Source organism: Anser anser (assembly GCF_964211835.1).
Source record: "Anser anser genome assembly, chromosome: Z".
Lineage (NCBI taxonomy): Eukaryota > Metazoa > Chordata > Aves > Anseriformes > Anatidae > Anser > Anser anser.
This window is the reverse complement of record NC_139723.1, coordinates 52,898,123-52,909,982: the sequence shown is the minus strand read 5'-3', so window position 1 is coordinate 52,909,982 and position 11,860 is coordinate 52,898,123.

Below are 11,860 nucleotides of genomic sequence, written 5' to 3'. Positions count from 1 at the left end.
TATACTTTATTTTACTTAATGTATTCTTAATCACTTTGTGGTTTATGTGCTGCTATGTATTGTACACATTGTACTGAACTTCCTATTTTACCCAGAAGCAAGCAAGTAGAACCAAGAGGCTTGGTGAACTCTTGAGCCTCTAAGGCAGAACATGTTAAATTATTAGTAGGAGAGAGCGGGAACTCAATGATTACCAGTAAGCTAAGAAGTTTTCTTTGGCATTGTAGATAAACCCATTTTTGAAGGACTGAGCAAAATATCATATTCTTAGGCTAACTGCAAAGCAGTTCTAGTCAGTTCATCAAAAAGCTCAAGGAGAAGGCATAAAAAATAAACAATTGGAAAAAACCTGTGGTAATATTTTTCTAATAGACATCCTAATTTAGGAAATAAGATAAAAATGGACACCATTGAGAAACAGCTTTAATTGTGGAAGATCAGAAAGAAAAGAAGACTTGCACATCCTTGATACCTTCTGAGGACACACAACAACTACAAGTCTATGGGCCCTGATGACATGTATCCCAGGGTTCTGAAGGAATTGGCTGATGTAGTTGCCAAGCCTCTATCCATCATATTTGAAAAGTTCTGGCAGTCAGGCGAAGTCCCCAGTGACTGGAAAAAGGGAAACATCACTCCCATTTTTAAAAAGAGAAGAAAGGAAGACCCGAGGAACTACAGATCAGTGAGCCTCACCTCTGTGCCTGGCAAGACCATGGAACAGATCCTCCTGGAGGCAATGTAAGGCACACACAGGACAAGGAGTTGATTCAGGACAGCCAGCATGGCTTCACCAAGGGCAAATTGTGCCTGACCAATCTGGTGGCCTTCTGTGATGGAGTGACTGCATCAGTCAACAATGGCAGACCGATAGATGTCATCTACTTGGAATTCTGTAAGGCCTTTGGCAAGGTCCAACACAACATCCTAATCCCTAAATTGGAAAGATATGGCTTTGAAGAGTGGACCATCCACTGGATAAGGAATTGGCTCAATGGCCATACCCAGAGGGTAGTGGTCAATGGTTCTGTGTCCAGGTGGAAGCTGGTGATGAGTGATATCCCTCAGGGGGTCTGTATTGGGACTGGTGCTTTACAGTATCTTCATCAATGACATAGGTATTGAAAGCATGAGAACTGAGTGCACCCTCAGCAAGTTTGCAGATGACATCAAGCTGAGTGGTGCAGTTGATACAACAGAAGGAAGGGAAGCCATCCAAAGGGACATGGACAAGCTTGAAAAGTGGGCCCATGTGAAATGCATGAGTTTCAACAAGTCCAAGTGCAAGGTGCTGCACCTGGGTCAGGGCAATCCCAGACATGAGCACAGACTGGGAGAAGAACTCACTGAGAGCTGCCTTGCTGAGATGGACGTGGGGGTTCTGGTGGATGAAAAGCTTGACATGAGCCAGTAGTGTGCGCTTGCAGCCCAAAAGGCCAACTGGGCTGCACCAACAAAGGTGCAGGTTGAGGAAGGTGATTGTCCCCCTCTTTTCTGCCCTTGTGAGGCCCTACCTGGAGTACTATGTCTAGGTTTGGGGCCCGCAGCACAAGAAAGATGTGGACCTATTAGAGCGAATCCAGAGGAGGGCTACAAAGATGATGAGAGGGCTGGAGTACCTCTCCTATGAAGAAAGAATGAGAGAGTTGGGGCTGTTCAGCCTGGAGAAGAGAAGGCTCTGGGGAGACCTCATTTCAGCCTTTCAATACTTGAAGAGGTCTTATAAAAAAGATGGAGAAGGACTCTTTACTCAAGTAGGTAATGATAGGACAAGAGGAAATGGTCTTAAACTAAAAGAGGATAGATTTAGATCAGACATAAGTAGGAAATTCTTCACTGTAAGGGTAGTGAGGCACTGGAACAGGTTGCCCAGAGAAGCTGTGGATGCCCCATCCCTGGAGGTGCTCAAGGCCAGGCTGAATGGGGCTTTGGCCAACCTGATCTAGTGGGTGGCATCCCTGCCTATGTCAGGGGGCTGGAGTTAGATGATCTTTAAGGTCCCAATAGATTAGTATTTGGGCAGAAAATCCTGTCTGTGTCTCTGTGTCAGAAAAAGAGAAAAGAAAAAAAAAAGGTCATCCCTCATGTCAACTGCTCCTTAAAAAAAAAAAAAAAAAAGCCAGAGAAACGAATAAACTCTTCATGTGGAATCCCTTTCTCTAAGAGCCTGAATGTAAATTCTCCTAAGTGAAAACTTCTAGCCATTTTTACTACATTACTTTAAAAAATCCTCAGATGAAAAATGTTTCCTATCTGCACAGTTATTTCATTGTCATCTCTACTGTATTAATATCCTGCAGTCCATGAAGATATCCTAATTTACTGAAAATGCATATTTTCTCCAATGTGAAACATTCATCTCCACAATTCTAACTACATTAAATGTCTTCACTAAGTATATGTGAAATACTTATGTTGTTTGGATTTGCACTTCTGTACCTAGTTGATTGGCTGATTACTGCATGGGGAAGGGTAGGGAAATCAATAAACATTACTACTGGGATATTGGATTTGCCAGAGTTTCAACAAATTGCTTAAAACCTCAGGGAGAACACCCTGACTGAATGACTTTGGACTATCACTAATTTTAAATTTAAAGGAAGTGATATATAGGACTTTCTATGAATGGCTGGGACCTGTTTTTCTGCAAGCAGAAAACAAAAGTTACCAGTTTTTTACATAAATAAAATTAAATAACTATGCTAAGGGATTTACTGTTCATTTACTTTTCAGGAGAATTTGCCTACAGTAGTCTTCTGTGGTCACAGGTCCTGACCAGACTGCAAAAGAATAAAGATTCACAAGCCATATGATGCCATTGTCTGCAAAAGAAAATTAGCTTCCTTTACCTATCAGTAGCAACTAGCTTAACAGTGGGCTGAGCAGGAAGATAAGATTCTTCCTATTTCAGCAAAAATGTTTCTGTCTCACGTACACACACAGCTTGACTTCCTGAAGGGTACAGATTAAACGGTTGGGGTTATTTGAAAAGTGTCTGAAGTCCTCCTCCTAGCCAGAAAGAACTGCACTATAAAGATTTATAATTTGAAAGGGAGGAGTTTCCTCTTTTTGGTGCTGCACAAAAAGCCTTGGTTTCTTTTAATAACTGAAATGGTTTCTACCTCTGTCTGAGTCTGCAAGAACCTCTTACAAAGTTCACAGAGTAGTTACAGTTCACCGTGTGAGCTACTCAAATACAAACTTATTTCTTTGAGCAGCTGCTAGTCATCTTTGTTCATTGTCTATTGGCTAATTCACACCCAATTTAGAGACTATAAACCTGATGCTCTCAGAAAGATATAAATCTGAAGGACATGAAATTGAAATATATGGAGCAACTTGGGTTGACTTTAGACTGGAATCTGGGCTGTAGTCCTGAGGAAAGAGTTCTGATCAAATCTTCTTCATGGCATCCACAAGCTTTTTTTGCGCTTGGACTTGTTGAACCTCATGCATTTCACGTGGTCCCACTTCTCCAGCTTGTCCATGTCCCTTTGGATGGCATCCCTTCCTTCTGTTGTATCAACCACACCACTCAGCTTGGTGTCATCTGCAAACTTGTTGAGGGTGCACTCAATCCCATCGTCTATGTCACTGATAAAATTATCAAACAGCACCAGTCCCAAGTCAGACTCCAGAGGGACACCACAGAAAATTACCATATTTTTCTCATCCAGAGTTTAGGTTTTTGCACACAGGTATGGAAGTATCTCTATAACTCAAGTTTATTCTTATTTATTTATTTATTTATTTATTTATTTTCCATGTCAAATAGGGGAAATTATCAGAGTAGTAAGGAAATTGTCTAAAGCATTTATTTCTTCTGAGTGTTAATAGAACCTGTCTGTAGTTTTTCTTTTCTTTCTTCTCTCTCTTCTTTCTTTCTTCCTTCCTTCCTTCCTTCCTTCCTTCCTTCCTTCCTTCCTTCCTTCCTTCCTTCCTTCCTTCCTTCCTTCCTTCCTTCCTTCTTCCTTCCTTCCTTCCTTCCTTCCTTCCTTCCTTCCTTCCTTCCTTCCTTCCTCCTCCCCCCTCCCTTCCCTTCCTTCCCTTCCCTTCCCTTCCCTTCCCTTCCCTTCCCTTCCCTTCCCTTCCCTTCCCTTCCTTCCCTTCCCTTCCCTTCCCTTCCCTTCCCTTCCCTTCCCTTCCCTTCCCTTCCCTTCCCCTTCCCTTCCCTTCCTTCCCTTCCCTTCCCTTCCCTTCCCTTCCTTCCCTTCCTTCCTTCCCTTCCCTTCCCTTCCCTTCCCTTCCTTCCCTTCCCTTCCCTTCCCTTCCCTTCCCTTCCCTTCCCTTCCCTTCCCTTCCCTTCCCTTCCCTTCCCTTCCCTTCCCTTCCCTTCCCTTCCCTTCCCTTCCCTTCCCTTCCCTTCCCTTCCCTTCCTTCCCTTCCCTTCCCTTCCCTTCCCTTCCCTTCCCTTCCCTTCCCTTCCCTTCCCTTCCCTTCCCTTCCCTTCCCTTCCCTTCCCTTCCCTTCCTTCCTTTCCTTCCTTCTTCCTTCCTTCTTTCTTTCTTTCTTCTTTCTTTCTTTTCTTTCTTTCTTTCTTTCTTTCTTTCTTTCTTTCTTTCTTTCTTTCTTTCTTTCTTTCTTTCTTTCTTTCTTTCTTTCTTTCTTTCTTTCTTTCTTTCTTTCTTCTTTCTTTCTTTCTTTCTTCCTTTCTTTCTTTCTTCTTTTTCTCTTTTTGAATGAATACTTCTGAAATAGATGGTGAGTAAGAACAGATAACATAACACATGGATAAAAGTGGAATTTATAGAAACTGCTGATGTTCAGAAAATGAAAGGGCTGGTAATAGCAATTAATGATTGTGAAGTCTGCTACTCTGTTCTGTGAGATGTTAAAACCACGTCTGAAAAGGGGAAAAGATTAAAATACATATTGATTGGCTGATGGGCAAAAGGTAAGGTTTAAAAGCAAAGAATTGACTAATATACGTTGTATTAATTAAACTTTTCTCATCACTCTGAATAAACAGGGCTGATACCCCATATCTGTAAATTCCTGAATTGATTCCAAACTGAGTGTACTTCAAAGGTCTGATGTCTTGTAAGCCAGAAATCACCTTCAGAAGGTTCTTTTTCTGTATCTCAAGGACAAGAATGAGAATGGACAGTAAGGGTGGTGCTTTGGAAGAAAGACTAGTAAACTATACAGAGACTAAGGTGGTGTACCTCTTCTGTGAAATCCTGCCCTATTGAAGTCAGCAGTTATTTTTGGCCTTTTCTTTCACCAAGACCTATATTACACCCAAGACAGATGCACAAGAATCTACTAGGATCCTCAATGCTTTAAGAAATGTTACTGAGGCAACAAGCGATTCTCAGTGTTTCTCCTCTCCTTGGGTGAGTATGTGCTGTAGATCTTTTTGCTACTGAAAATAGTAATGATACTCAGTACTCCTTTTCTTTTCTCTGAGACTTTGAAAGTTAGTGCTCCACGCTCATTTTAAGACTGTTGCAAGCATGGCCCAAAGAATTTTTAAAGGACTTGTCTAAGCTAAAAAACTCCCTACACTGAGATAAATAGACCCCAACTATTCTGTCTCCTTAATTTTATGGGTCCCATTGCCCTTATCAGTGGTTCTGTCACATATTTCTTTAAGTAAATTTTAAAGTTTAGAAGAAAGTGGCTGTCTTGTGACTACATAGTGTCCCCAGCTTGTACGAATTTTATATATAAATCCCCATTGTCTGTCATGTCTTCTCTATACTTATCTTTTACTAACACTGAAAGGCTGTCCTGTCATCGAGTGTTGCACAACCAGAAAAGGTCAGCAGCACAACAAGCAAAGAAAGTAGGAGAAAATGGGTCACTCCTTGCCATCAGCTGAAAACACAGAAGGTTGTCTACAGTTTAGCAAATTCCTTAAGTAAAAAGATTTAATTGAAACTCAACCTGCGTAAGTCAGATTGACTCAGCTTTGCTTATTAGCTAGTTTGGTTGGTTATTTTTGAATGTAAACAAAAATTATGTGTCCCAGAATGTTAGAAAATGAGCTGCAGTTTGGCCATCTACACAGCATAGGCCCTGAGTGGGCAGCAGAGGTGCAGTTGCCACTACAAGCATTGACGGACATTTGTGATGGCTGTGCTTTTTGCCAAAATCATCCTTTCTTCAACCATTCTGTTTTCTAGTCAAGCTCTCATGCATTTTTGCATTCAGAGTCTTTTGCAGATAGGAGGTGGTGGCTTTCTTGGCTAGCTAGTGTCTTGCCCATCTCCTCTGAAGTGCTGGCTCTCCTCTACAGGGTAATATTGCTCTAGAGTTGGTGAAGCTAAAATGGACTGACACCATTGAGAACTGCTAGCTGCTTCTTTTATTCCTATCACTATTCAGACAGCACTGCTATGTCATCCACAATCTTTTCATTTACTTCCCTTCATTCTTATCTGACACCCTTATTAGAGTTTTCGATTGATTTCTGTTACTGCGTCACCCAGTCAATTGCAACACTGTGCACTGCAAGGTTTAAGAAAAAAAAATGCTGCCGTGGTTCCTATGTGGTCTGTCTATAAGCTGTTCAGGATTCCCTGCTGTTTGTTTTCACATAAGATTCAGCATGGTTTCTGGCAAAGCCAATGATCTCAATAGTAAAGTTGCAGTGGTAGGATCACTATGGAGATTTCTGTCTGTTTCCCTTGCCCAAGCTCCTTGAAAAAGTGAGGAAGTTGATTATCACACTGTTTTCAGTACTTAGCACTGCTCTGTATTATGTCAAGTTGTATCAGACTGGGGAGCTTCATACTGTCTATGCTCAGACATCTATTTCCAAAGGCATCAATTAACAAATTAGCAATCCCACCTCATGAGACAATTGAGAAGGTTTATTGCATTTTTGCTATCATAACAACTTACATCACCTGGTACTTTTCATCTAAAGAGCCTACTACTTCACTGGAGGCAGTGAAATATTAAAACCTGTTATTTACAGAAATAAGCTGAGAAGCAAAGGGATTAAGTGTTTGGCCTCAAATACTGCTCTGGTCAAGAACAAATTTTAAAATAAAATTATGGGATCCAGGTTCTTAGCTCTCCTTTCAAAACACCGAATCACATTAATTTGTTTGTTTGTTTGTTTTTGGTTTTGTATGTGTTGCTATTTTGTATGCTTTCCACTCATTAAAAAAAACACTCCTATTTCAGTGGTAATGTATGGATGAGACCTTTAAAATAAGAAAATTCAAAATTTTCTTCTGAGACAGCTTCAATCAAAAATTAATTGTAACTGGCCTTAGAGATTAATATTGCAAACTAACAGCTAAATTAAACGCACAACCTAGTTCTGGCAACTATATTCATGAAAACAGTCCCTTTTTCTTTAGTGGTGCCATGTACAGAGAGACACATTCCTGGCATAGTCTTGTTAGAATGTATAAAATGTGTTAATTCTCCACCCTTTTTTAAAAAGTAGTTGTATAAAGGATGGAACTAGCATCATTCCTCTTGTATCTTTCCTAGTGAATCAGTTCAGGTAGTTTCTTGTGAAGACTGTCTGGAGGCATGGGTGGAAAACACATGTGTAATCTGACTTTTATGATAAACTGGCTGAAAATGATGACTGAGTAAATATTTTTGAAAGTGTGCAAAGTGCATTTACTTGCCCTTTAAATCCACTTACAGAATTGGCACCAGTTCTCCTTTTTGTTTGGTTTCCTCATTCTGTCATGTTAAGAAGTGACCTGTGCTGCTAGTATCTGTCAAACTCCCCCCGTACTGGAAACATACTGCAGCTTGTCCCATTGGAGACACTCAGGCATATTGTATTCAAATTTTACTTTTGCTGAAGATGTATACCTGCAGTTCATCAGGCTAATGCAATGAATAATTAGAATGCAATGCAATGAGTAATTAGAATGAAATTAGAATGAAGTCTAGCAAATCACTAAAACCAAACAGGAGGTTTGGTTTAGAAACAAACAAAAACCACACCAAATCAAACAAACGAAAACTGTGATCACAATTGGTGAATTTCTTTACTGGACATCATGTAGTTTGAAAGAAGAGACCCCTAGGAATAGATGCTATTGTCTGGGAGAAGAGTAGGGAAAGAAGGAGACGACCTGCAGGTTTGTTCATGGGCGCTATGTGTCCCTGCAGATATGCAGGACACCTATTGATTGTCTTTCTGAAGATTTGACTCAAAGATCCACCTCTGTTTTTGGCTTTCAGTGCTGGACTGTCAGGCCACCATGTTTCTATCTTCTAAGGGTTGGAAGATGTATTTTGCTGTCTATTAAGCCCACACAGAAATCAGCCACATTGGTGGGCAGACATGATGGGTGTTTAAAGCACGTTCCTTTTGTGGCAGGATGACAGGACTGGCCATGTGGAGTGAGGGCTTAAGAAGACATACCAAAAGGAAACCTGGCATTAACCTGATACAAACATTATCTTTTAATGCAGGAATAAGTGGTACTGGGGCAGAGAGTATTTTACTGCAAGGGAAACCAACAGCAAAAAGTTTATAAAACTGTGTTGAGTGAACTCAGCACATCTTTCTGACTTGTGACAGTCAAATTTCTGTAGCACTGAACACAACTCAACTATCTGCATGCACAAGATGATGACTCCCACAGTGCCTGGCAGGATTTTGCTAGCATGGTTTTTACACCCATTCCTTTTACAACAGAAAATGCAGCAGAAGTTTTAACAGTACAACTCTTTTTCTCTCTTTCCCTTCTTGTCATGTACATGTAGGTCTCTGTCGCTGTTAAATGTCTTGCACCTTTCAACTATCATGTAAGAAGCAGCCTGTGTAACTAGGCTATTCATGCTGTATATTTTGTCTGGGTTTTTCAGAAATGTTCTGATTTAATATTTGTTCTTACACATGTGGGGGAAGGAGAACCACAATTGCTATAAAAAACCCCAAAGATAATTATCAGTTGAAATTCACTACCATAACAATGAAAGTATGAAAATATAAAATTATGTTTTATTTCTCCATGCTACTTCCTCAGATTCTTCCTTTCCCTCAGGGTACTGTGGCTAGCAGCCACACTTCTAGTAACATAGGATGTTTCCAAACACCTCAAACTACATCAGTAAGTGTAAGCTGAGGAATGAACTAAAATATTGATCTTTGTCTCACAAATACCTCCATTTCTACAGAGATGCTCAAGAAATGGCCTTCTGCGATAGGCGCTCTTTACCATCCCAGTTGAGCTGGATGCAGCATCTCCAAGAGGCAGGCAGAGGTGCTCTGAGCCTCCTCAGAAAGTGAGATCAGGCTGCAGTGACAGGGCTGCTTGGGTGCTATCAGTCCCAGCCCACTTCGAGAAGTGGATCCCCAAAATATGAATTTCACCATCACCTTCCAGGGTGGAAATGTGCTGAGACTGAGAGGACTGCAGAGCTGTATGTGAGCTGTGACAATGTAATGTTTCTACTACAGTAGATTTTAGGCAGGCTGATACCATCTCTATTAGTAACTCCACAGCATCCAGCGCCAATAGTGCTGACATGAAGATTTTGTTGTGCTTCAGGAATTCAGGGTTTCTTTTTTTTTTTTTTTTGGTCAGAATGTTGCAAAACACAAAATAAAACAAAAACCACAAGTAAGAAAAAAAAAAGGCTTTAAGTTGCAGATACAGCATCAGAGGCCCTTCCAAAAATGTTTCAAACACCTCCCCCCGCCCCCTGCATATTAAATCTTGCGGAGCTGGAAGGTAGATCGGCATAGGCATGCATGCATCCACGACACAAAAACTCCCAGGTGTTGATGCCAATGCACCCAGGGACAGTGGGCTGGGAGCCATTACCCCGGGGCCCATTTGTAGGCCTTGGCAGTGGATGGGTGGGCAGGCCTCAGGTGCGTGGCATGGTGATGGGGCCACGGGGCCACCATGCTGGCACCTCTGCCTGAGGTGCCTGTGGAGCCTGCTGTGGTGGCTCCTCCAGCCCTGCGCAAGCAGATGTCCGTGGGAGGATTCCCGAAACTGTAATTGCACACAGTAAGTGCAAATGTTTAATTAATCAGGTCTCGTGTCCATGTTATCCCCTTGCTGGGTTTCACTAATAATGACCCAGAGGAAAATTCTGCTCCTGTCTCTGAATTATATTTTATTTACAAGGGTTTCATTTCTTAGGTGATTTTTGTCTCTCGTTCCTGGGTAGGACTACCAACAAGAAAATAAAATTCTGATGTCCTTTAAAAGAAAAACTTATGACTGGCCTAAAATTCAAAACCAGGGCCAGCTTTGTGCTACCTCACATGATTCCTTTAGCAGAATAAATTAGAATAACTTAGCACTTAATATCTCTCTTGCCTCACATTCGCAGAATGCACAAATATTTGGCTGTAATCCTATCGCAAAGCTGAAAGGAAAAGAAAAGAGGTCTTGAAGATAAAGCTGCTGTGGAAGAGGAAGGAGAGCAAGCCCTTGCTAGCAGGTTTGTAACAAATAAGAAGGGTTAAGTGGTGGAAGGGTGGCTGGGGCACCAGAGCAGAGCTCAGGCCCTGTCACTGATGATGCCTCTGCCACCCCACAGCTGGTCCCTGGAAAAAAAGTGTTAAAAAGGATATTGTTTGCATTAAGGGGCTGAATTTTCCGCCGGGTAATCATCAGTGAAACCCAGTGAAGGGCAAATGAGGATGGTAGGCCTGATTAATTAAACATGTGCTATGGTGCTAAGAGCAAGATTTATGCTATTGGTTTTACAAGCATCATCGGTATTAATACTGCTGGTAGAAATTTTGAGCTGCTGTTTACTGTTTTCATTTTTCACTGTAAAACTGTTGTTAAAAGTATGAACGAGGGGTTGTGGAGTATTTCAGCAGCATTGTGGTCTCTCTCTAACTGTTCCTCCTGCTCCACAGAGGAATTCTAGCAGTGCTGCTATCAGGTGCTCTGCTACACTATTTCCATTAAAATCTACAATTCTGAAGGCTTTTAAACCTGACTACAACAATATACTTTGGGCTAAAATCCACCTTATAAAAATCTCCATCCAAGATACTTTTGTTTGCTTGTGTGTACATGAGTTCAATCCCATTTATACTCAATATTATATAGAACTTTCTGAAAAACTGAAAAAAAAATAACAGTGTATGCATTTGTAAGTTATGGGAATGCAAATGCGTATCTACCAGTGATCTCTGAAGCTGTACACATGCTGATGTATGACATTACGTTCTGCATCTGTTCAACCCTAAAAAAGACAAGTGCCATTGCAAAGCATGGAGCAGAACAAAATAAAATTGGGGGGATAACAAGGGCTACTGTACATGGACACTTTCTCCTCTAAGCCAAAGGAGGCTTTTATAAAGGTGTTAAGTATTTTCATCACTTCCAAATCGATATGCAGCACATTCAAGAGGTATCTATTTCATAATGTGTTAGTACAGTAGAAACTGAATGCTCTTGCACTATAAACACTGTTTCAGAAATGTGTTTATGGGCATTTCTGGCTTTGCTCATTAATATGCCACAGGAAGCATAGCAGTAAAACCTGAAGTGTGGGGTGTGAATGTATGTCTTGGGGTGGAAGGGGGGCTGCCTGTTGCAAATAAGCTTGTTCACATCATGGAGAGCATGAATGGCAACCAGGTCAGCATCAGTTCAGGTTTTATTTTCCCGATAACGCATTCATGTGTTTACTTTTCCTGTTACACTAACATGGAACATTTTGTTGGAACGATTCCTCTTCCTCTGGGGTATTTTTTTTTTCCTTTCTTGACATGAAACTCTCAGTAGTCTTGTGTAGCCCAGTAAAGTCTGTAGACTTTGCAATAACTGTGCATGGTTTCAGGACTGAAGCTTGCCAGGCTTTGTGTGGGGTCTTCTTGGCCTGCCTGGAGATTTGTTTTAGTTAATTTAGCTGTAACAGCAATTCTTCCAATGATCAGGTGACTGTTGCCTAATTT